Source organism: Sinocyclocheilus rhinocerous, unplaced genomic scaffold (assembly GCF_001515625.1).
Source record: "Sinocyclocheilus rhinocerous isolate Xijiao unplaced genomic scaffold, SAMN03320098_v1.1 scaffold297, whole genome shotgun sequence".
NCBI lineage: Eukaryota > Metazoa > Chordata > Actinopteri > Cypriniformes > Cyprinidae > Sinocyclocheilus > Sinocyclocheilus rhinocerous.
In genome coordinates, this window is record NW_015649240.1 from 532113 (window position 1) to 554574 (window position 22462).

Below are 22462 nucleotides of genomic sequence, written 5' to 3' on the forward strand. Positions count from 1 at the left end.
ACATAAATAAATGTTCTCTAATCCAACATGCTACATTTCTTAATTAGGGCAATGGAAAACATTTGACTTCTATTCAGAAGCCAACAGCAAGAAGGCAGAGACTCGTAAAATGGGAGGAGAACCTACACCAGCACCAGCACCACTGACAGAGGAAGAGGAGATGGCCACAATACCAATATTAAAATCCAACAGGGAAAATAATAATTTGTTGCTTTTGTATTTGTAGAACATAAAGATTATGTTGTGAATTGTGAATAATTTGTGTTTATTTAACAACTGTGGTGGTGATTACGGCATAGATACCTTGCACTACCCTTCCATCTGGCATCCTTCCATTCCATACAGTAATCAGCTTCATTTTCGGAAGGTGCGATGGTGAGAATATGTGTGTAATCAATGCATCCAACCACACTGGAAATCATAAAGGAAATTTTAATTATTAGGTTCCCTTTCATTCGGTTACTCTCGACGTCACGTCGGATGACCGACGAATTGAGATCTCGCTTAGAGAGACCAATCTACTTTGAGTGTAAACTAAAACAGTCAGGCGGGGGCTACTTTAGGCAGTAGCACGGGCAGTCTGAGGGTAACAGTGATGGCAAACCCTCCAGGGAACCAACCCTCGGGGGACCATCGCTCCTCTTGCACTCCGCAACCAGTTGAGCTGCCAATGGAACGTGCTGGGCCCTCTACAAGGAGCGTACCAGCAGTATCCGTTGGCGCTCCTCCCGACGACCGGATGTCGATAGCTGCATCGGAGGGTGAGCCAGAGCTTTCTGGAGAGGAAGATTTGGCTGCGCTGCTATCCTCCAGGACTGTAATCAATGCCTAAATCAGATCCGGAAATAACGGCTATGCTTTTCCCGGGCCACCGTGAGAGTAGGGCTCGAGTGGAGACCTCCACCGTGTCCCGAGCGCTCAAGGTTGGACGATTGGTTCTTGGGGTGGTCCACGCTGGTTCTCAGCGCCCCGACCCGGTCCTATTCTTCCCGGAGGTGCATGAGGGGCTTACCAGGTTGTGGATGGCACCTTTTTCTGCCGGAAACCGACCTGATAACCCCTCCTCCCTCACCACTCTTGACGGTGGTGCAGCTAGGGGGTATACGGGGGTCCCCCGGTGGAGCGGTTGGTTGCGATGCAGTTGTGTCCTGATACCGCCTCCACCCGGAAGGGCGAACCGTGCCTTCCCTCCAGGGTCTGTAGGTACTCGTCTGGTCTGTCAGGCGATGCTTATACGGCCGATGCAGTTGTGTCCTGATACCGCCTCCACCCGGCAGGGCAAACCATGCCTTCCCTCCCGGGTCTGTAGGTACTCGTCTGGTCTGTCCAGCGATGCATATACGGCCTGTGGAGAAGCTGCCTCCGCCTTACACGCTACAGCGTTACTGTAGATTCTCCAGGCTAAAGCACTGAGGGACCTGCACGAGGGTGGTCACGATCCGGAAGTTCTAAAGAGGATCTCTTTTCTCGGTATGGAGTTGGATTCGGTCGAGCACGCCTCATGCAATTACGTGCTCAGTCGGTGTTGAACTGCCTGAATATGTTCAAGGGCAGGACGGCGGTCCCACTGAAACAGTTTCAGAGGCTCCTGTGGCATATGGCAGCTGCAGTGGCAATCACGCCGTCATGCTTCATATGAGACCGCTTTAACACTGGCTTCATGGCCGAGTCCTGAGGTGGTTGTGGCTAAGCGGCACTCACTGGGTCCGAGTCACACCGGCCTGCCGACAAACCTTCACCACGTGGTCAGACCTTGCGTTTCTCCGGGCAGGAGTGCCCCTGGAAAAGGTCTCCAGGCATGCTGTGGTTCACTCAGATGCCTCTACCACCGGCTGGGGGCCCACGTTCGACGGGCTTGCAGTGTCGGGGGTTTGGACAGGCCCCCAATTGCACTGGCACATCAATTGCCTAGAGTTGCTGGCAGTGCGCCTTGCCTAGATCCGTGTCAAAGGGTGCTTACGAGGCAAGGACGTTCTGGTCCGTACGGACAACACTGCGACCGTTACGTACATCAACCGACAAGGTGGTCTACGCTCCCGTCGCATGTCGCAACTCGCCCACCACCTCCTCCTTTGGAGTCAGAAGCATCTGAGGTCGCATGCTGTTCACATTCCTGGTCCTCACAACCGGGCAGCCGACGAGCTGTCACGAGCTGCACTCCCGGTAGAATGGAGACTCCATCCCCAGATGGTCCAGCTGATTTGGAGTCGTTTCGGAGCCGCTCAGGTAGACCTGTTTGCCTCTCCAGAAACCTCTCACTGCCAGTTGTTCTACTCCCTGACCGAGTGAACACTCGGCACGGACGGGTCCTGCGCAAGTATGCTTTCCCCCAGTGAGCCTTCTTGCACAGACACTGTGCAAGATCAGGGAGTACGAGGAGCAGGTCCTGCTCGTGGCGCCTTACTGGCCCACTCGGACTTGGTTCTCGGAAATGATGCTCCTTGTGACAGCCCCTCCGTGACAGCTTGTGGCACCCGTGTCCAGACCTCTGGAAACTTTATGTCTGGTCCCTGGATGGGATGCGGAGGTTCTAGGTGACCTACCCTCTCTCCACCCTTAAAGTCTACGTGGCTGCGAATGCTGCCAACCACGACCCCGTCGAAGGGAAGTTGGTGGGGAAGCATGACCTGATCATCAGGTTCCTTAGGGGGGCGAGAAGGTTAAATCCTCCACTGCCTCCCTCCATACCTTCATGGGACCTGTCTCTAGTGCTCAGAGCGCTACAGCAGGGCACATTTGAGCCTTTGCAGACAGTCGAGCTGAAGTTTCTGTCAATGAAAACTCTGCTCCTGCTTGCATTGGCATCCATCAAGAGGGTAGGGGACCTGCACACATTTTCGGTTGACGATTCGTGCCTAGAGTTCGGGCCGGCTGACTTCCAGGTAATCCTGAGGCCCCGGCCCGGCTATGTGCCCAAGGTTCCTACTACTCCCTTCAGGGATCAGGTGGTGAACCTGCAAGCGCTGACACGGAGATGTCACGTCCCGTCGCCACAGCTTCTGTACCACCACTGAGCGGCCGGGTCACCGGCTTGGCTCCTCAGTGAAAACCTGAATATGCGCTCCACCGGCTGCCTACTTATACTCACGCTGTGATCAGCGGCAACTGGATGCAATAATCGCATGCCAATGTGCATTGGCTCGTACTTAGAGGTCGCAACAAGATGTTGTCAAGTGAACACCATTTAAAAATGGTACCGTTCAAATAAATATGCATGTGGATATGGCAAAATAAATAAATTAGATCAAATTAAATTAAATCCTCTCCTGATGTAAATGTAACTCCCCTCTAATTAATGCAGCCTCCTCATCTACAGGATCCCTTATAAAAAGACATGCCATTGTTGTCACATTTACCGTGTCTGCATTTTGAAAATGAAAGTGGTCCGGTGAGAAAAATAATCTTGTTTACATTTTCATTAAGATTATTTTTCTTACCCCGCTGGCAATTAATTTTACTTGTTTACCCCAAGAAACAAGACTAAATATCGTATATATTTTTCTTTTATAGAAAATGCATCATGATTTAAAAATGTTTAGATATTTGTACTTGAAATAAGGCAAAAGTCCCAGCAATAAAAGCTATTTTTGTAGCGCGAATGAATGAGTGAGTTATTTAAACATTGCTTACGCTTTAAAAAGAAGGAGGAGACCGAAATAAACTCTGGGTTTACTGAAGAAAACCTTCTCCTGACCAGGGGTGCGTTTCCCAAAAGCAACTATGGTCGCAAGTTCCGTCGTTACCAATAGAGTTCAATGGAACGAACCACCACAGTTAGCTAACGATGCTTTTGGGAAACGCACCCCAGGTTAGGTTCACAGAGTAAGTTACTATGGTAACTTACCGAGAGGTTTAGTTTTGTCTTTTACTGGAACCGAAAACCCTGAGTTTCCCTTTTCTGGGGTTAACAAACTCTGAGTTTCCAACAAATCCCTCTTTCTGGAATACACCCCTGGACATGTTTCTATGACATTCACTCTTCCTATAAAACTGACATTGTCTATATAGATATTTAACTTTAGATAGCATGCACTCTCGCTCTCTCTTTCTGTATCTTCTTTCAGTGTCTGAACTCTTTGCACTCTTCTTTTCAGTCTGGTCTAATGTGTTGGAAAAATGTGTCCCTCTTGCTCGGTGTGTCTCTGTTGACCTGCTGGTGACTAATAGCATGTCAAGCCTCGCTCCAGCAGAACAAAGGCTTGCCATATCGCTCTTGAGGCCCACGGTGCCTGCACTTGTTGGGTTACAGCGTTTCAAAGGGGATCTGTGTAGTTGTGCAGGGCTGCTCTGAATTTTGTCTCGGCTGCATATCACACATTCATATGAAAGGACTGTCAGAGAGCCCACCACTTGTGAAATAAACACTTCTTGACACTGGCTTCCCCAAACATCAATCAACACAACGGTGCTCAACACGCAAGCATGCATTCTAGCACAGGAAGCGGAACATGCTGTGCATTACGTTTCGCTGTAATTATAATGCTGTGTTTGAGAGATTAACTCCAGTTAACTAGAGAAGGACCTGAGCCAGCTTATTTTTTTGCTTACATTCACTGTGCCGTGATACTCCTCCATAAGGAGTCATACATCAAGCTACAGATATGTTAATAGCAGTGAAGCTTTTCCACACCGCCAAGGTGCCGTTTGTGTTATTGCTGTATCACACAAAGACTGAAATAAAAAGAGCTTCATTAGGGCCATTGGGTGGGAAAGAATATCACTGCATATGGTCTCATTTATGTCAGCTTAGTTGGACTGTGCAGTATGCAACAGCAGCTTTCTGTGGAAGATTTATGATTATTGTAGCTCAATAGAGGCCTGTAAGAGACCAGAAAATTCACAAAGACTCCAGCCGATCACCAAAAGCATAGATAAGCTTAGAAAACTTTCTACTCTTTATCCCGCTCTCTCTCCGACTCAAATGCACACACATACAATACAAACACACACTCGCACACACGGAAACATACACACTCACAACTCACAGAAACGTGTTGTCAGCACTGCTCTGACAATTTTATCAGTAAAATAGCTTAATTTCAAAGCTACATGTTATTTCTCACAAGCGAGGTAATACGGCACTGTTCTTGACACAGATTAACTTACATTTTCGCTGTTAGTAGAGAAGCTACTGCCGAACACTGTCGAGAGATGCACAGACTCAGGTAATTCTCACCCGCTTAATCCCTCTCTCTCTCTGTCTAATAACTTCATTATTTACTACATTAAACTGCTTTCAATGGCTTTCAATGACTTTTTGGAATTAGCAGCAGAGGCATGGGATGAGATTTGTAAGAAATTAATCCTACTCAAAAGAGAGTTTCAAGGACAAAAACCTGACAAATGTTTTGAAATACACCATTTGAACAATATTTGAGGTGTGGTAAGTGTAGTATAAGTGGAATAATTAACTCCGGTCCATTGAATTATTAGAAAATAATGCAAACCAGAGGTGTAATGCCCACTCCGCTTTGCATCATGGCCAGATCACCACCTCGGGTGTGAATCATTTTCTAATAATTCAACAGCCCGTCATCAATTATCCCTTACATATACTATGTTATGTCCTCAAAACACTTTTGCCATAGTGCATTATTTGAAAACTAATACATTTCGGCATTTTCATCCCTTAACCAACTCCATATGTTTGACTTTTCTGACATTATAAACTTGCTCAGTAGCTCATCTGGTACAGCACTGTGAATTAGCGATGTGAAGTGTGTGGGTACAAGTCTCGTGAAACAAGTCATGATAAGAACTCAAAGACTAGTAGAAGCCAGCTAAACTGGCTTGGTTGCTTCATTGAATATGTTTTTATCTCACATTTGCTTTTGTTAACATGATCAGTGAGGTTTAATATGTTATTTTCAAAAGCAATTATCCTTCAAGCACCACTCATCAGACATTTTATTTCCAAACCATGGCAATATGTACAACAATCAACGTAATAATGCATTGCCAGATTCACTTTCATCTGATCTGACTAAACTGAAATGCTTTTTGCACCACAAACTGGATGATTCATGTTCGTCTTTTTCGGATAATACTGAAGCTGCGTCCCAAATGACGCACTATACACTATGCAATTATACACTATGTACTTATGCACTATGTTCTCAACCATGTAATGTATGAATTATATAAGGTTATTTTGTCAATCATAATCAGAGTCTGATAGCCCCTCCCCCTTCACTACGTAATTAAAGCTGCGACAGTTGAGTGGATGAAGTGTACAACATTCCTTGCATTTACTCTTCCTTTGCACCACGGTTGGGCCACAGCAGTTGTTGGTGTGATTTATTGTGATTACCACAATGGCAGCTATTCCACGGAGCGGAAGGGCTCTGAGATTAACGAGCACAGTAATAAAAGTGCTAGCGAATAGCGCAGTCGCTACTTAATAGCTCCTGAAATGAGGTGCCCAGCCACGCCGCGCCTCCCCTCCCCCATGGATTTAATTACTTTAAGACAAATGGATGAATACGCTCTGAAGTGGGGTTTGAGGAGCTGAGAGAGCAGAGATGGTTTGTAATTACCCTAATCAGAGAGAAAGCATCTCTAACGTGCCAGAAACATGTGCTGAGGTCACAGCAGGAGGACGGAGGGGCCAGGCAAAACAAGGAGCACAGAAAGTCACCTGCAGTTGACAGGATCCTCAGCTGCCCGGAAGTCGCTGTGGCTGCAGACCACAAAGACGGGAGCTGTATGTATTTGTTTACCCTCCCAGTAGATGGGAAGTGTAGGCTACACCAAGGTTGTTTTCACACTTGGTCCGAACTAGAGTTCATTTGCAATCCCCGCCATCCTTTTTTATTTATTTTTTTGCTCATTGTAGTCTTTTATTGTTTATTTATTTACCTTTGCAATTATTATTATTATTATTATTATTATTATTCGTTTATGAGATGGTTTTACCCAGGGACTTGAAAAACATCACAAGCAATTTGATGTGAACCAACGATATCTGCAGTACACAAACTGGCAAGTATAAGCTGCTGTAAATGACTCGTTGTCCATCTTGGTAAATGCGGGTAAAGTAATTTCTATTCATATAATATATAGAATATTTTATTTTATACAATTATTATTTTATATTATACTATTAACAAGTGCTACTAGTATAGTGTAATTGAGTAGCATATTCAGAAAATGTCTTTCAGACCTGGAAAAATTATATACTGTATACATATATACTGTAATGGAGTAATCAGAATGTGAAACATATGGATCCATATGCAGAGTTTTATTTAAATATGTGGTCATGAAACAGGCGAGGGTTAGACAATGGCAAACAGGTATGTTGTAGACACAACAAAAGAGTAATCCAAGGACAGGCGTGGGTCAAACGACGGCGAACATAATCCAGAGGGCGAAGCAAACGGGTAATCCAACAGACAGGCTAAATAATCAGGAAACAGGCAATCAGGAAACAAGACGTGATTAGACTTAGGCTAGAACTAGGAGCTCAGAACTAGGACCGGGAACTGGCTCCGTAATGTTGCTATCACTGACAGAGAGATAAATGCAAACAATACTCGGCGATTTGAAAGAGGAAGTCCATGGCTTATAAAGTGTGTTAGTTAAATGTTGATTATTAGTAACTCAAACCCCTTTTTCTAAGCCTCTCTACCTAACCTTCAATCGTGCGCATCTGCCACGTTTGTAGTTTTTCTAACGCGTTTTATTCGTGTTTGTAGTTCTGGACCGAATCCTACTAATAAGCAAAAATTACTCAAGATAAACTAACATTTCTTCTACTTTTTTATTGCTGAATTGTTGAACTTTGTTCTTCTGCGTTCTACTGTACAGACGTGAATTTACATTTCCTTCAGCCTGAGGCTTTTGGTGTGTAAGGGCTTTCATGTGAAAGTCTGTGTAGTGAGAGAGTCAATATAATGGAAGAGTGACCACTGGTGGCAATTGGACAGAAGTCCATGAACCGGATTCGTGACATATATATATATATACACAAAAATTATTCAAATAAGTTAGTAAAGAGTACTAATGTGTAAAATAGAACTTTTTATATTAAAAGCAAACAAGCAAGTCCAGCCCAGATTTAAAAAGTAACGCAAAAAATAACGTAACGCATTACTTTCAATAAAAAGTAACTAAGTAACGCAATTAGTTACTTTTTTAGGAAGTAACGCAATATTGTAATGCATTACTTTTAAAAGTAACTTTCCCCAACACTGTATATATATATATGTGTGTGTGTGTGTGTGTGTGTGTGTGTTTGTGTGTGTGTGTGTGTAAAATAAAATAATATATATAATTTTTTAATCTCGGTAATAATACATGAAGACTTTTACATTGTTACATTTTTTATTTTTTTTTTAAATAAACAATGCTTAAAATAAAACATAACCTTAAAATTATCACGGTTTTCACAAAAAATATTAAGCAGCTCAAATGTTTTCAACAAATAATAATAAATGTTTCTTGAGCACCATATACACTACAAAAGTGTGTAAAAAAGGTATACAAGTATCAAATGAATGAAATCATATGCATGCAGCCTTGATAAGCATATTAAAAAAAGAAACACACACACGGACACACTTCTGACTGCAAACTTTTTATTGTTTAATTATTTATTTTTGCACATGCTCTTTCCAGAGAAAACAAATAGAAAATAGGCAATTTTAGCTGTAAAAGCCCTGGATTTCATTCCTACAGCTGCCATATTAAGCATTGTATTTTTTCTTGATTATAAATGCACGAGCAGACCATCTGTCTTATACTGTCTCTGATGAACTACACACAAGTTCAGAAAATGTCTTTCAGAACAGCCAAACAAACCACTAAATCGAATGACAAATGGACTCAAGTCTGCATCAAATTTCCAAGTCACTTTGGATAAAAGCATCTGCTAAACGACAACTTCCTATACTCTACAAAAGATGAAAGGTGAAAGAAAACAAGTGCTAATCTCAATCTTTTGATCACTAAAATGAACTCTGCATTGAAAGGGCGTGAAATGTTATGGTTTATTGCATTTTAACAACTCCCTGCCTTGTGGCTAATGACCAAATTGTACAGCCGGTCACTGGGGGGCTACAGCCCTCTTTTTGCAATCAAAATGACTGCATGTAGGTCTGCTAATAAAAAATAAAAAAAAGGTATAAAATAAAATCCTAATACTTCCCATTTGTGCCCTCTTCTCTAATCTGGGTTTTAAATGCTACCAATGGACTCTTAATTGTTTTTTAACAGGTGCTCACAGTCTTTCAGTGGCCTTGGTTTAAAAAAAAATGAGAGGGGGATGATGGGATTTAATGGTCCACACCAGCGAACAAAGCTCAGCTTCATACGAAGGTGGAAATCTCTGGCTGTGTGCCAGTCCACAGTCAATGGCAAAAAAAAACACGTACATGAACGCTGCCTGTTTCGGATGGCTTTTAAAAACAAAAACAAACAAACAAACAAAAAAACAAGTTCTGTACGAATGGGCAATGTTGAATACTTGCTTCTTTTACTGCGCATTTTTTGATCTTTAGATTCTCCATCTTGCTATTCCTCGCCACTCAGAATGGACGTTTTTAATCCCATGGAGATTTTCCTGCATGTTAGGTCCTTTCATAAAGCATGCATGCAGGTCTTCCCCTCCCTCGCCGACCCATAGAAACAGGACTCTCTCTGTGCCTTAGAGGGCCTGCTGGAGTTTTGAGGGCCGTTTCTCCGCTGTAAGCCTTTGAGGAGGTTGGCCTTTGAAGTCCTGCGGTCCACCAATAGCTGCACTTTGAATGCCTGACATTAATTGTTCCCAGAGAGACATGGAGGGACCTACAGCACGAAGATGTGTGGACAAAAGCACCCTCCTACTGTACACCTGTGACCCTCCATCACACATTGTAAGGGAACTTTTGACAGGTTATTAAGTTGGCTTAAAAAAGGCAATTTACTGAAATCCTATGTAAACTTCTTCTTCTTCTTCTATATCTTTTCTAACTTATCCGGCTTACGGTTTTCGTAAACCAGACTATCAAAACCACTTAAAATCCCATAGACGTTCATTGAGGGGGTGAAAACTTTTATACAATAAGATGTATGGTGTATTTAAGCTGTCTATTGCTATAGCAAAGCTTAACAACTCCCTACTGAAAAACCAGCTAAAACCAGCCTAAGCTAATTGACTGCTTTGGCTGGTCTCCCAAGCTGGTTTTAAAGTGGTTTTGGTCACTTTTTTAGCAGGCCAGGTTGGTCTTAGCTGGTTTTTAGCTGTTTTTTTTGTTTGTTTTTACTGAATCAACTGGTTTTAGCTGGATTAGCATAGAAACATGCTAACAACATGCTAGTAACTTGATATTCATGCTAGAAACAAATGCTAACAAAATGCTAGTAACTTGCTAATAATGCTTACAACATGCTAGTAACATGCTAATCATACTAGAAATATGCTAGTAACTTGCTAATCATGTTAAAAAAGGTTAACACCATGCTAGTAACATGCTAATCATGCTAGAATCATGCTAGCAACATGTTAGTAACTTGATAACCATGTTAACAACATGCTAGTAACTTGCTAATCATGCTAGAAACATGTTAACAAAATGCAAGTAACTTGTTAATCATGCTAACAAAATGTTAACACCATGCTAGTAACATGCAAATAATGTTAACAACATGCTAGTAACAAATGCTAAGCATGTTAGAAAACATGCTAGTAACTTGTTAATCATGCTAACAAAATGTTAACACCATGCTAGTAACATGCAAATAATGCAATAATCATGCTAACAACATGCTAGAAACATAACCATGTTAACAACATGCTAGTAACTTGCTAATCATGCTAACAAAATGTTAACACCATGCTAGTAACATGCTAATCATGCTAGAAACATGCTAGTAACTTGCTAATCATGCTAACAAAATGTTAACACCATGCTAGTAACATGCTAATCATGCTAGAAACATGCTAGTAACTTGCTAATCATGCTAACAAAATGTTAACACCATGCTAGTAACATGCTAATCATGCTAGAAACATGCTAGTAACTTGCTAATCATGCTAACAAAATGTTAACACCATGCTAGTAACATGCTAATCATGCTAGAAACATGCTAGTAACTTGCTAATCATGCTAACAAAATGTTAACACCATGCTAGTAACATGCTAATCATGCTAGAAACATGCTAGTAACTTGCTAATCATGCTAACAAAATGTTAACACCATGCTAGTAACATGCTAATCATGCTAGAAACATGCTAGTAACTTGCTAATCATGCTAACAAAATGTTAACACCATGCTAGTAACATGCTAATCATGCTAGAAACATGCTAGTAACTTGCTAATCATGCTAACAAAATGTTAACACCATGCTAGTAACATGCTAATCATGCTAGAAACATGCTAGTAACTTGCTAATCATGCTAGAAACATGTTAACACCATGCTAGTGACATGCTAATCATGTTAACAATATTCTAGTAACATGCTAATCATGTTAGAAAACATGCTAGTAACTTGTTAATCATGCTAACAAAATGTTAACACCATGCTAGTAACATGCAAATAATGCAATAATCATGCTAACAACATGCTAGAAACATGCTAGCATCTTGTTAAACATGATAGAAACATGCTACCATCATGCTAGCAACATGCAAGTAACTTGCTAATCATGTTAACAACATTCTAGTAACTTGGTAATCATGTTAACAACATGCTAGTAACATGCTAATCATGCTAGAAACATGCTAGTAACTTGCTAATCATGCTAACAAAATGTTAACACCATGCTAGTAACATGCTAATCATGCTAACAATATTCTAGTAACATGTTAATAATGTTAAAAACATGTTAGCAACATGCTAGTCATGCTAGAAACAGCCTAGCAACCACCCCAGGTACCCTAGCAATATGTTTTATATCTATTTGTTTTTCTGATAAACTGTTGCCTTGAAAACATTCAAACTTTATTCTTTAAAACTATTTTAACTTTCAAACTACTTCGAACTGAAAACTTTCAGACTGCAAGCTTTTAAAACTTTTTAAAACTTTCTAGCTAGGCTTTTTCAAGCAAACTTAAAGTTTGTCTACAAACTTTTCAATCTAGTTTGTTCTTGTATTCTTAAAAGTTCTGGAGATCTGCCAAAGCAGACCATGCACAATGTTAACTTAATATAATATAATTATATTATTTATATTAATATAAAGTATACAATGCAAAAAAAAAAATATTAAAATATTAGCAAATAAAAATATTAGAAAAATAAAAATGAAAAAAATACAAATAATAACAAAAAACAAAATCAATTTATTTTTGTGATGGACACCTATGAAACACTATTTTGAGAAGCTTTGAAACCTTTCATTTGTTTTGAACCAGTGATTTGGAGTGCAAATCACGCTGCCAAAGTAACCTGATTTCAGTAAATTAGGCTTTGTTATGTTATGATGTTTCAAAATTGCAATGGTTCTCCTCTCAGGGCGATCTCTGTGAACCCATGAACGAGTGTCTATATGGTTTATACCTGATCTCAGACCAGATTTATAAATGTGTAGACATTTTAATGACATTTTTGTATAATAAAAAGGAATATTTGTAGATAATAGCATCTTATTGGCCTGATTAACAGAGATCTCCATAAAACAAAACAAGCCCTACAATTTAATAAAATAACACATTATACAGACACTTCACATTAAATGATATTAGATGATTTGTTGATTGCATTTAATTTAATAGCATACATTATTTGTTTAGTTTGCATTATATTGCATAGAGAAAAGCAACATGGCTGAAAACCCACTGTTGAGGAGCAACACAGAGCAACTTTTGTATCCTTTGGGCCCATGCAGGTTTTGTGTAGGAAGCCCTGTAATGCAACTATGAGAATACAAACAACATTGACTGGCCATTCTTTAGCCACTCAATTGAAATGGAATGGCACAAACCAAAAGAGACCTTTTCAGAGACCTTTTGTTTCATATAGGCCAGGGATCCTCAAATTTGGCTCACGAGATCCACTTTTTCTGCAGAGTTTAGTTCTCACCTTAATCAAACACACCTGAGCATGCTAATCAATGTCTTCAGGATCATTAGAAAATCACAGTTGGGTGAGTTTGATCAAAGTTGGAGCTAAACTCTGCAGGAAAGTGGATCTCACGAGCCATATTTGAGGTGTAACAGACACGAGCCTATTAATAGGAAATTTTGTGGGCAGTTTTCTTCCTTACCACTAGGGGTGCTAGGGTGTTTTAGGTTTCCTTAAGTAAAGCCATGTGGGTAGAGGGAGTTAGCAGAAGGAGACGCGGCAGGTCGGAGGTCCGACGTGCTAGTGACGATCATTTCCGTTGAGGCAGAGTCATCGGAGTGAGCGTGGCGGCTGGTTTTTGTTTGTTCGACGAAAGCACAAAGCAGTTTAGGGTAAGACTTTCGCACACATCAACTTTCACATGATGAAATCCTACAGTCTTACATTGCTTTGTTCGCTTTCTTTTGTTTTGTTTTTGCACTTTTGTGTATTTACATTTTTGGCTATATGTAGCTGTATTAACCTGAACTGAATGCTTTCTGTTTTGTATTTAACAAATTGATTTGAAATCCCTTTGACTACTGTACATTTTTGACAATACAGACATTAGTTATAATAGTGCGGGCCCTGTGTGGGCATAGTGAGGGCTGCCCGTGCAGGGCCAGCGCTAAGGGGCCAACATTTTGCCAATGAGCAAATTCTCAGGGGCCCTGCGCTGGCAGCCCGCTGGGGGCCCTAAGGCTAGCCCTAAGTGGGCCTGTAAAGGGCCAGTGCAGGCTTGTTTGCAGGGAAGTACATTGTTTTTTTTTGTTTTTTTGACATTTCAGATTCAGAATCAGAAAGAGCTTTATTGCCAAGTGTGCTTACACAAACAAGGAATTTGTCTTGGTTTCAGGAGTTTCCAGTACAGAAAGTACAGCATGATTTGTTTAGATATTTCATGTTGTTGTTGCTAGCACAAGATTACTGACTCCAGTCCAGGAAACCTTTACATTTCAACTCAGTCTGGTCTACTGTTTCCATACTCTATTCGCATTTGCTAATAATTCAAAAGCATTTCTTTCCCATTGTTAACTGGAATGGATGTTTTAATTTAATGGTTAGCTTGTGTGAAAACTAGCATTGTAAACACACAAATGTGCATGAAGGATATCTGTGTTCCAGCAACAGGGCATGAACACACTAAAAGGAAAGTACATCACCTTTAATTAAAATTAATTCTGTTTTATCATGGCTGAGTTGGCACAGTGAAATGTTCTCCGCTCTGAGCCGTAGCTATTAGAGCAACACAGCCGGAGGTAAATCAGTCTGTCATTCCGCTTTGATCTCTCCAAACAAGCAGTGTAAACACTGTGAAATTAAACGCATGACAATTTCACATTCAATTTTTGTTACATGTGTATTTATTGATTTTTATCTCATCTTCCTCATGAATGTATAACAGGTTTTGAGATAATGCATTGTGAATCAGGTCTTTTTTATATAAACAGATGGACAACAATCGCTGCTTGCCATTTCTTTGGTATGTATTCTCGAGTATGTATAAATTCGCTGAATGAAATCCAATACTTGTTTCTTACGAATTTTGTGGTGCTGATAGCAAAAATAGGGATCGTTTTGCTCGAGCATGTCACACTTTCTCAAAAAATATGATGCATTTCATAGTATTTTTTCTTTCAACAACCATTTGTAAGGTGAAGAAGTCCTGTTTTTTTTAATGCTGAATTGAAATCAGCATCATTAAATTGGGTAAAATTAAGCCTTTTTTTAGCAAATCAACAGATTTTTTAAATAATTTAGTAGTTTTGAAATGTTTTCGAATGATTAAATGGGTTGCATGCAACCAGCGATCCAATAACAGGTACAAGTACTTAGGAATTTGCATCAGATACTGCCACTGTATTGTGCAATGACAAGAGATATCAGATTGTTCCCATTGTCCTTCAGCCCTCGGCTACTAAAGGTGGGCGTCATTCGCTAATTGCAAACTGATGACAGAGCGACAGACACATTTGCAGTCTGTTAGTCCAGAATGAAAATTTGCACGCTGTCACGTCCTTCTGGCCGAACCCTAATAGGATGATCGATCTTCCTGAAATTGTGGCCATCCAGGAGCCATTGTGGTGTGATGACATCTTCACAGCCTCTGACAGCTCACGATTTTCTCTTTTCATCTTTAGTGGGTTTCCTGACCTTCAGGGGTCACAGATAATTTATCCACATACATCATCCTGGCCGGTAAAAGCAGTCACTGGAGGCATATATGATTGGATGTGTGTGTCTGGTGGAGGAATGAGATATGTGCATGATTTATATCAGTAAATGGTTGAGGAAAAGCATTCGCTTGCTTCCTGTTGCTAAAATCCCTGGCCAAGGCCTTTAATGAGTTTATCTTCATCAGGATTTGGAGCACGGATACTTGACCTCAACCAGCTGTTTATAGAAAAGCCAATAATTTGGTCTACTATGCTGATTTGATCCAGGTGGCTGAGTTTACTTCAACCATTGATGGGCATAAATACATGCAAATGTATTTAAAATAAAAATACAAAATGCTGTGTGGAAAAATGTATTTAAATACAAATACATGTATTTAAATACAGTAAAAATACATGTGATTTTATTAATTAAAATTCATTTAGATTGTATCTGTAACGAAGGGAGGCGTGACACCAAAGTGGGGATCCACGTGCAGGCTTTATTCCAAAGAGCGTAGTCAGAACAGGCAGGGTCAAACACCAACAAACAAACACATCCAGGGCAAAGACAAAAGAGCAATCCACAAGTCAGGTGAAGGTCAGGGCAGGCAGCAAACAATAATAAACAAGGAGACAGTCCAGGGGTCCATTCTTCATACGTCGCTTATTACATCTGAGATGATTTGAAAGATTCCAGATTTTCTAATCCTGATAACTGATCTCTGGCAAATTTGGTTCTTCAAACAAGTTTGTGTATTAGATTAAAATATCTGGATTAAGTTGTCTAAGATTACTGTGCGTTCTCATGTTCCCCGAAAAGGGCAGATGTATCGATACTCGAGACCACGATCAGCAATGCAGCGATTGGCTGGTGGCAAGACAGCAACTTCTTCTTCGTATAGAATTTGCAGCAGGCTAGACACAAGACAGCAACGTAATGACATTTCATTTAAAAAAGACACCTGACGAAAAAAAAAGACAAATTTCTGGACATTTATAAGAAAACAGCCAAGCGAACAAAACTACATAAATGTTATAGCCTAATAGGTAAATGAAATGTGCACTGTTTTTAATTTTTTTTTTTTTAATTTTTTTTTTTACATGAGTCCCAATTATTTATATTCATGATTTCTAGTATTTGTATGAACACAATCACCTGATTTTTTAAATGTGACCATTTTTTTCTTTAAGCATCAAACTTGCACTTGTCTAAAATTTTAAATGCTTAGTTAAAAAAAAAAACGTTTAATGAATAATAATAATAAAAAAAAAACATATATAAGAGAGTATTGTTAAATTTAGTGTTATACATGTTACCAGTTTTACACTATTCTTTTTTTCTTTTGAGTGTGTTTAAAGGAGTGTACTCTAAAACATTTTCACATGTGTCCTCCAAAATGACCCAAAACCTAATCAGTTTATATGTTAAGAAATCCATTTATTCACAAACTTCTCACAAATCGATTGTTTGACAAACTACTCAGCAAACTATTTAATCTCACAGCTGCTTTCTGATGGTTGGGAGAACAATTACTCTGAGTCGCCCCCTGTCGTTTCACAGAATTATACAATGGCAAGCATATCAAGTATAAAAGCCTCGTCCATTTAGGGAGGAGTACGCACAGTCAGTAGCTTCGCAGTGTAGAGGCAGGCAAAAGTATAAACAAGGCCTCAACTGCACAAAATGCTTCCACTACGAGAGAAACCGGCAGCTGCGTGGTGATTCCACTGCCTGCGTGAAAGGGCATTTAAGTCAATAGTATAGGCCTACTTGCTGGTGTTCCACTCCACCTCAGAGCGCACACACAAAAAACTGCCTGTCAAATTTCCTTTCCCAGCATACTCCACTTATAATAAACTGCACCAAGCACATCACACTCTATTACTCATTCGTCCGTGCTTCTTTTTCCACTCCAATGTTCCAATAATTCCTGCCCACGTAAAAGCTTGATTGGATATTTTGACATATAACAGGTCGAGTGGCTCTTTTACTTAGATGGCGGGGTTTCCATCGATGGAGTGGCCATATTGAGCGTTCCATTTTTCCCCATTCAAAACTATACGAGTGACATGTCTTGGGTATTCTGTCACATCCAAAGTATGGATGTGATTCGTGACCCCCGGTGTGTTGTGATTCGTTAACCGCGTACTGCACGTTGTCCGGAAACTTCACGCCCATTACCATTACAGGCAATAGTTACATGTGCGCCGGTGGAATGTAAATAATGGTGTCAATATTGCCGTATCAATTTGAGGGAGAATCAGACCCAGATAGCAGTAATGAAGAGGATCAAGCAGAAACTCTGCAAGCACGGCTCTTAAAAGACATTTCTGAATGGTAAGTAAGGGTGTTTTTTTTTGCCTTTGTGTGAATACGGCATTGAACTCGTGTAGATTCTGGAAGCTGTCTTCTGTAAAATGTGCAGCACAGACAGCTACATTAGGATTGTAATTGTCAGGAATAAATTGTAACCATTGTTCACGAAGTACAGTGTCCGTGGGAAGGCCGAACACAGAAGACCTGTTAGAGGGGTGAAAATAACACCCTTTCGATGGCATGGCTACAACTCTTCCTCTTCTCTAAAGCGGTGCAACATGGCCCCGCCCCCTTTGTTGCATGTTCCCTGAGGCGGGGTTTATGTAAATTTCTGGGTTTGTGACGTAACAAACCCGGGAAGTAGCTCGTTGTAGTCCCTATATACGAGCTGTTTTTGTAGGCATTAAACTGTCAGAATTTAAAAGACGATATCTCCGTTTGCATAGAACTTTCAGCGCCGTAACTTTGCAGATATTGTTTATGCTCAAACAGCAACATTACACACTAACTAACGTTAAAAAAGTGAAATCGCAATCAGCCACCCCTTTAATAAACACACTTCTGTGTTAAGTGGGGTTTAAAGGGAAAGAAAATACTCCAGCATCCTTTAGACATAAGTCAGTCCTTTTGCTTTCAAACTGAAAATGAAATCCTTTAATGGTCAGAGAGAGTTCCCAGAGCAGAGTGAAATTAATGGGCCTGAGGACAAGCGGAGCTGGGGACCAGACACTTCATCCTTACCATGACCCACTTTCAGCTGGAAGCAGGGCCGAATCACCCAGAGATAAATGCTGGACACTGTCCCCTCTTCAAAATAAAGCTTCCAGTCTGAAGTGAAAGAGTTTTATAGTCTGATGTCATAGGAGAATAGTCTCCTGTGTAGTTCTTTGGAAAATGATCTATACTCCCACTTCAAAAAATCCAATACAGTGATCTGAAAAATCTATATGTAAAACCAATATCAATCAATCAATCAATCAATCAATCTTTATTACAGACTCAAGGTCCAAATAAAAATAAATAAATAAATAAATAAAATAGCCTATTGACTCTCACAAAAAAAAACAAAAAAAAAAACACATTTAACCAAATCAAGAAGCCTTGGTATCTCAGAATATTTGACTAGGGAATCCATCGGGATTTGAAGAGATTGTATAAAATCAGTGTTTACTTTTTAACTTATTTATTTATTTTTAGCAAAACGGCGAGGCACAAGGTCAAGTTCACTCTCCATTGCCTCAATAGTAACTTTTTTTTTTATTCCAAATCTTTTTCCTATTATTTACAGTCAGAGGCGGACAAAGTACTCAACTCCATTACTTGAGTGAAAGTACAGATACTGCTGGTCAAATATTACTCCATTACAAGTAAAAGTTGTAAAGACAGATATTTCCTTAAGTAAAAGTACAGAAGTACTTGCTTTTAAAAGTACTTAAGTACCACAAGTAAATTTCCTTTTTTTTATGTCAATGCAATTATGTTTTATTGTTGTATGTAATACTTGCAATACTTAATAGTATACTTAATTTAACTGTATATAAAAATACACCTTGCTACGTGTACTTAAGTAAAAGTACAGAAGTACTTTCTTTTAAAAGTACTTAAGTACCACAAGTAAATTTCCTTTTTTTTATGTCAATGCAATTATGTTTTATTGTTGTATGTAATACTTGCAATACTTCTGAAGCAACTTAGAATACATTACACCTACACTGACTAGCTTGTAGTATCTTTGGAATAAAGAGCTTTTAGAATGTTAACAACCCTATGGGGAAAAAACATAAATAAATAAATATTTAATTAACACCCCTACCCCCACAAAAGCAGGATGGCAGTGATCTCACACAGCTCTGACAGTGTGTGCACACATCTGTACAATACTCAAGTAAATGTACTTAGGCTAGTTACTGTCCGCCTCTGTTTACAGTATATACTGAGAGAGTAAACCTCATAAATGGACTTCTCTCCCAGATGCCAGCCTATTGAGTTTGTAACTTAAATAAAAGAAATCAAACAAAATAAGGCTTCTAGAGATATTTATTTATTTCACAAAAAAAAGGGACAGTGTACATTAATCAACATGTGCGAATGTAAATGTACCCAAATTAGCCCAAAGGCTAGTTTTCATTGGTAGTCCCTTTGCCAGAGGGTATTAGGCCAGAGAAACTAGAGGAAAAAAAGAAACAAAATACAAAAAAACAATAACAACGAAATTCAACCAAAAATTAAACAACAAATTATACAAACTGACAATAAAAAATAAAGAAATATGTATTAAAATTTTTTAAATAGAAAGCAGCTTATTAAGATATATAAACAACATTAATGTTCACATTGTTGGTTATGAAGAAGCCATTTCTTAAAATGATGCTTAAATGAGTTAAATGATGTACATTCTCTAATTGATTGTGGTATTGAATTCCACTGGTGTGATGCTCTGAAAGAAAAAACAGCTTGACCAAACAAGGTGTTTCTATGTGGAATTATGCAATCAGCTTAAGCTGCACCTCTAGTTACTCTGTTTTCAATATATTTAAATTTAATAAAGTCAACCAGAGGAGGAGGAGCTAAACCATGCCTATTATTATAAACTAAACAAACATTTTTAAACTTAGTGATGTTTTCCCAGCTAAGTAGGTTATACCTATTTAAGATATGACAATGGTTAAAACTATTTTTTTTTTACCTAAAATGTTAAGTGCTTGTTTGTACAATAATTCCAATGGTTTTAGAACTATAGCATGTGTATTAGACCAACTTGTCAGACAATAAGTAATATGAGAAAGAATCATAGAATGAAAATATACCTTTGCAGCCTCATTTGATAAAGGGTTTCTAATAAACCAAAAATTAACTAAATATATTTTACCTTTTTACATACCTTTTTTATATGCGTTTTAAAACCAAGACATGAGTCCAAATGAACCCCTAAGTATTTATATTCCAAAACAACCTGTAATCTCTCTCCAGAAAATAAAATATTCTGTTTTATATCAACACTATGTCCTTAAGAAAAGAACATACAAGCTGTTTTTGACACGTTTATTTTCAGATAACACTGATTGAGCCAGGATATGATTTTTGCCAGAACATCTGTCAACTTATTTGCAACCTCTTCTGCATTGTTACCATGCGTGAAAATTACTGTATCGTCAGCATACATTATGATATCACATTGTTGACACACCATGGGTAAATCATTAATATACAGTGGGTACGGAAAGTATTCAGACACCCTTAAATTTTTCACTCTTTGTTATATTGCAGCCATTTGCTAAAATCATTTAAGTTAAATTTTTTTCCTCATTAATGTACACACAGCACCCCATATTGACAGAAAAACACAGAATTGTTGACATCTTTGCAGATTTATTAAAAAAGAAAAACGGAAATATCACATGGTCCTAAGTATTCACCCCCTTTGCTGTGACACTACTTAAATGATTTTAGCAAATGGCTGCAATATAACAAAGAGTGAAAAATTTAAGGGGGTCTGAATACTTTCCGTACCCACTGTACATGCTAAAGAGAATTGGCCCCAATATGGAGCCTTGTGGAACATCAGTTGAAAGGCATAGTGAATTGGATTTATAATAATAAATTTTTACTACCAGAGAACAGGAAGAGAGATAAGATTCAATTAAATTTACAGATTTTGTCGAAAAAATAAAATTGAGTAATTTATGTAAAAGAATATTATGATTTACAGTATCAAACACTTTCTGTAAATCAAGAAATACAGCCCCTACCACTCCACCTTTATCCATTAATGCCTTTACCTTTTCAATAAAATAACAAGTAGCCGTTTCTGTTGAATGATTTATCCTAAAGCCGAACTGCATCGGATGTAATTGAAAAGGACTATTATTAAAATGGTCAATAATTTGTTTAGCCACCAGTTTATTTTATTTTACAGTTTTCAAATACAGTTTGTTTACCGTGCATTTTCTAGTGACCACCAACACCTGTGATCACTAATTAACCTGATTAACCTGACAATTCAGCTCATTAATTGATTGAGATAAGAGAGTCAAAGTCAACGAATACACGTATTGTTTTAATTTACTCAAATAGCCTTTCTTAAAAAATGTGAACTTAAATTAACAATAACACTGCACAGATTCATTTGTTAGGTGGTCTGAGGCAAAAGTTGTTGTATTTATTAATTTATTAAATCAAGGGCTGAATATTTCTGGATCATCAAGTTTACTTAAAACATTTGTGGACATATCTTGCACTATAATAAAATTCTCTATAAAATAACCTTAAGATTGCAGCCCTGTCTTAATATTTTTCATGAGTCTTTCCTTTTTCTCTTCTTTTAGGACAGCTCTGGAGAAAATGGGGTTGCTGGGAAACTTAAAAATGAAATGAATGAAGTTGTTCTGTACATTCCTTTTGTAATTTAAGTTATTTGTAAATGAAGCAAAGTAATTTCTTTACATTGTTTTATTTTTGTATTATACGTTGAAACTTATAAATAAAAGACAAGTAGTAGTTCTGGAAATTGATTATTTTTTTTGTAAAGAAAGTTATAATTTGTAAATGACAGAAATTATTCCATACATTTTTTGCCTCTAAATAACATTTGTAATTGAAAAGAAATTGTTCTATACTAAAAGTACTTTTTTCAACTTTTTATTACAAAATAACTTAAATTCAACATCAGAAAAACAACATAAAAATGTAATTATGGGGGTGGGAATGGTGGCATGTACGCTTTCATTCAGTTGAGCAGGGAGACCCTGGTGGTGATTCTGGACCTGGACGGGCTGCCACAATAGAGAGCCTGGTATGGCCTCTGCCAGTGGGGCATCATCTGGTCTCCAGAGTGTTTGAGTGCATATTTCCACTGTCCAGCACTGGGACGCTCAGGTTTATCCTGCAGTACAGGGGTCTAGTCTGAACCACCCGCACTCTTAGACAAGAGTGTCGAAAAGCAGAGCGAAAGTGGAAAAAA

General features: G+C 38.9%; 1 long non-coding RNA gene across 1 annotated transcript; it reads left to right on the forward strand.

Moving 5' to 3' along the window:
- The first annotated feature begins 205 nt into the window (after positions 1-205).
- Positions 206-22404, forward strand: LOC107710464 (uncharacterized). The gene is made up of 3 exons (XR_001636598.1): positions 206-216; positions 2760-2764; positions 22335-22404. It is a non-coding gene; the product is annotated as an uncharacterized LOC107710464 (long non-coding RNA).
- Positions 22405-22462: the final 58 nt, after the last annotated feature.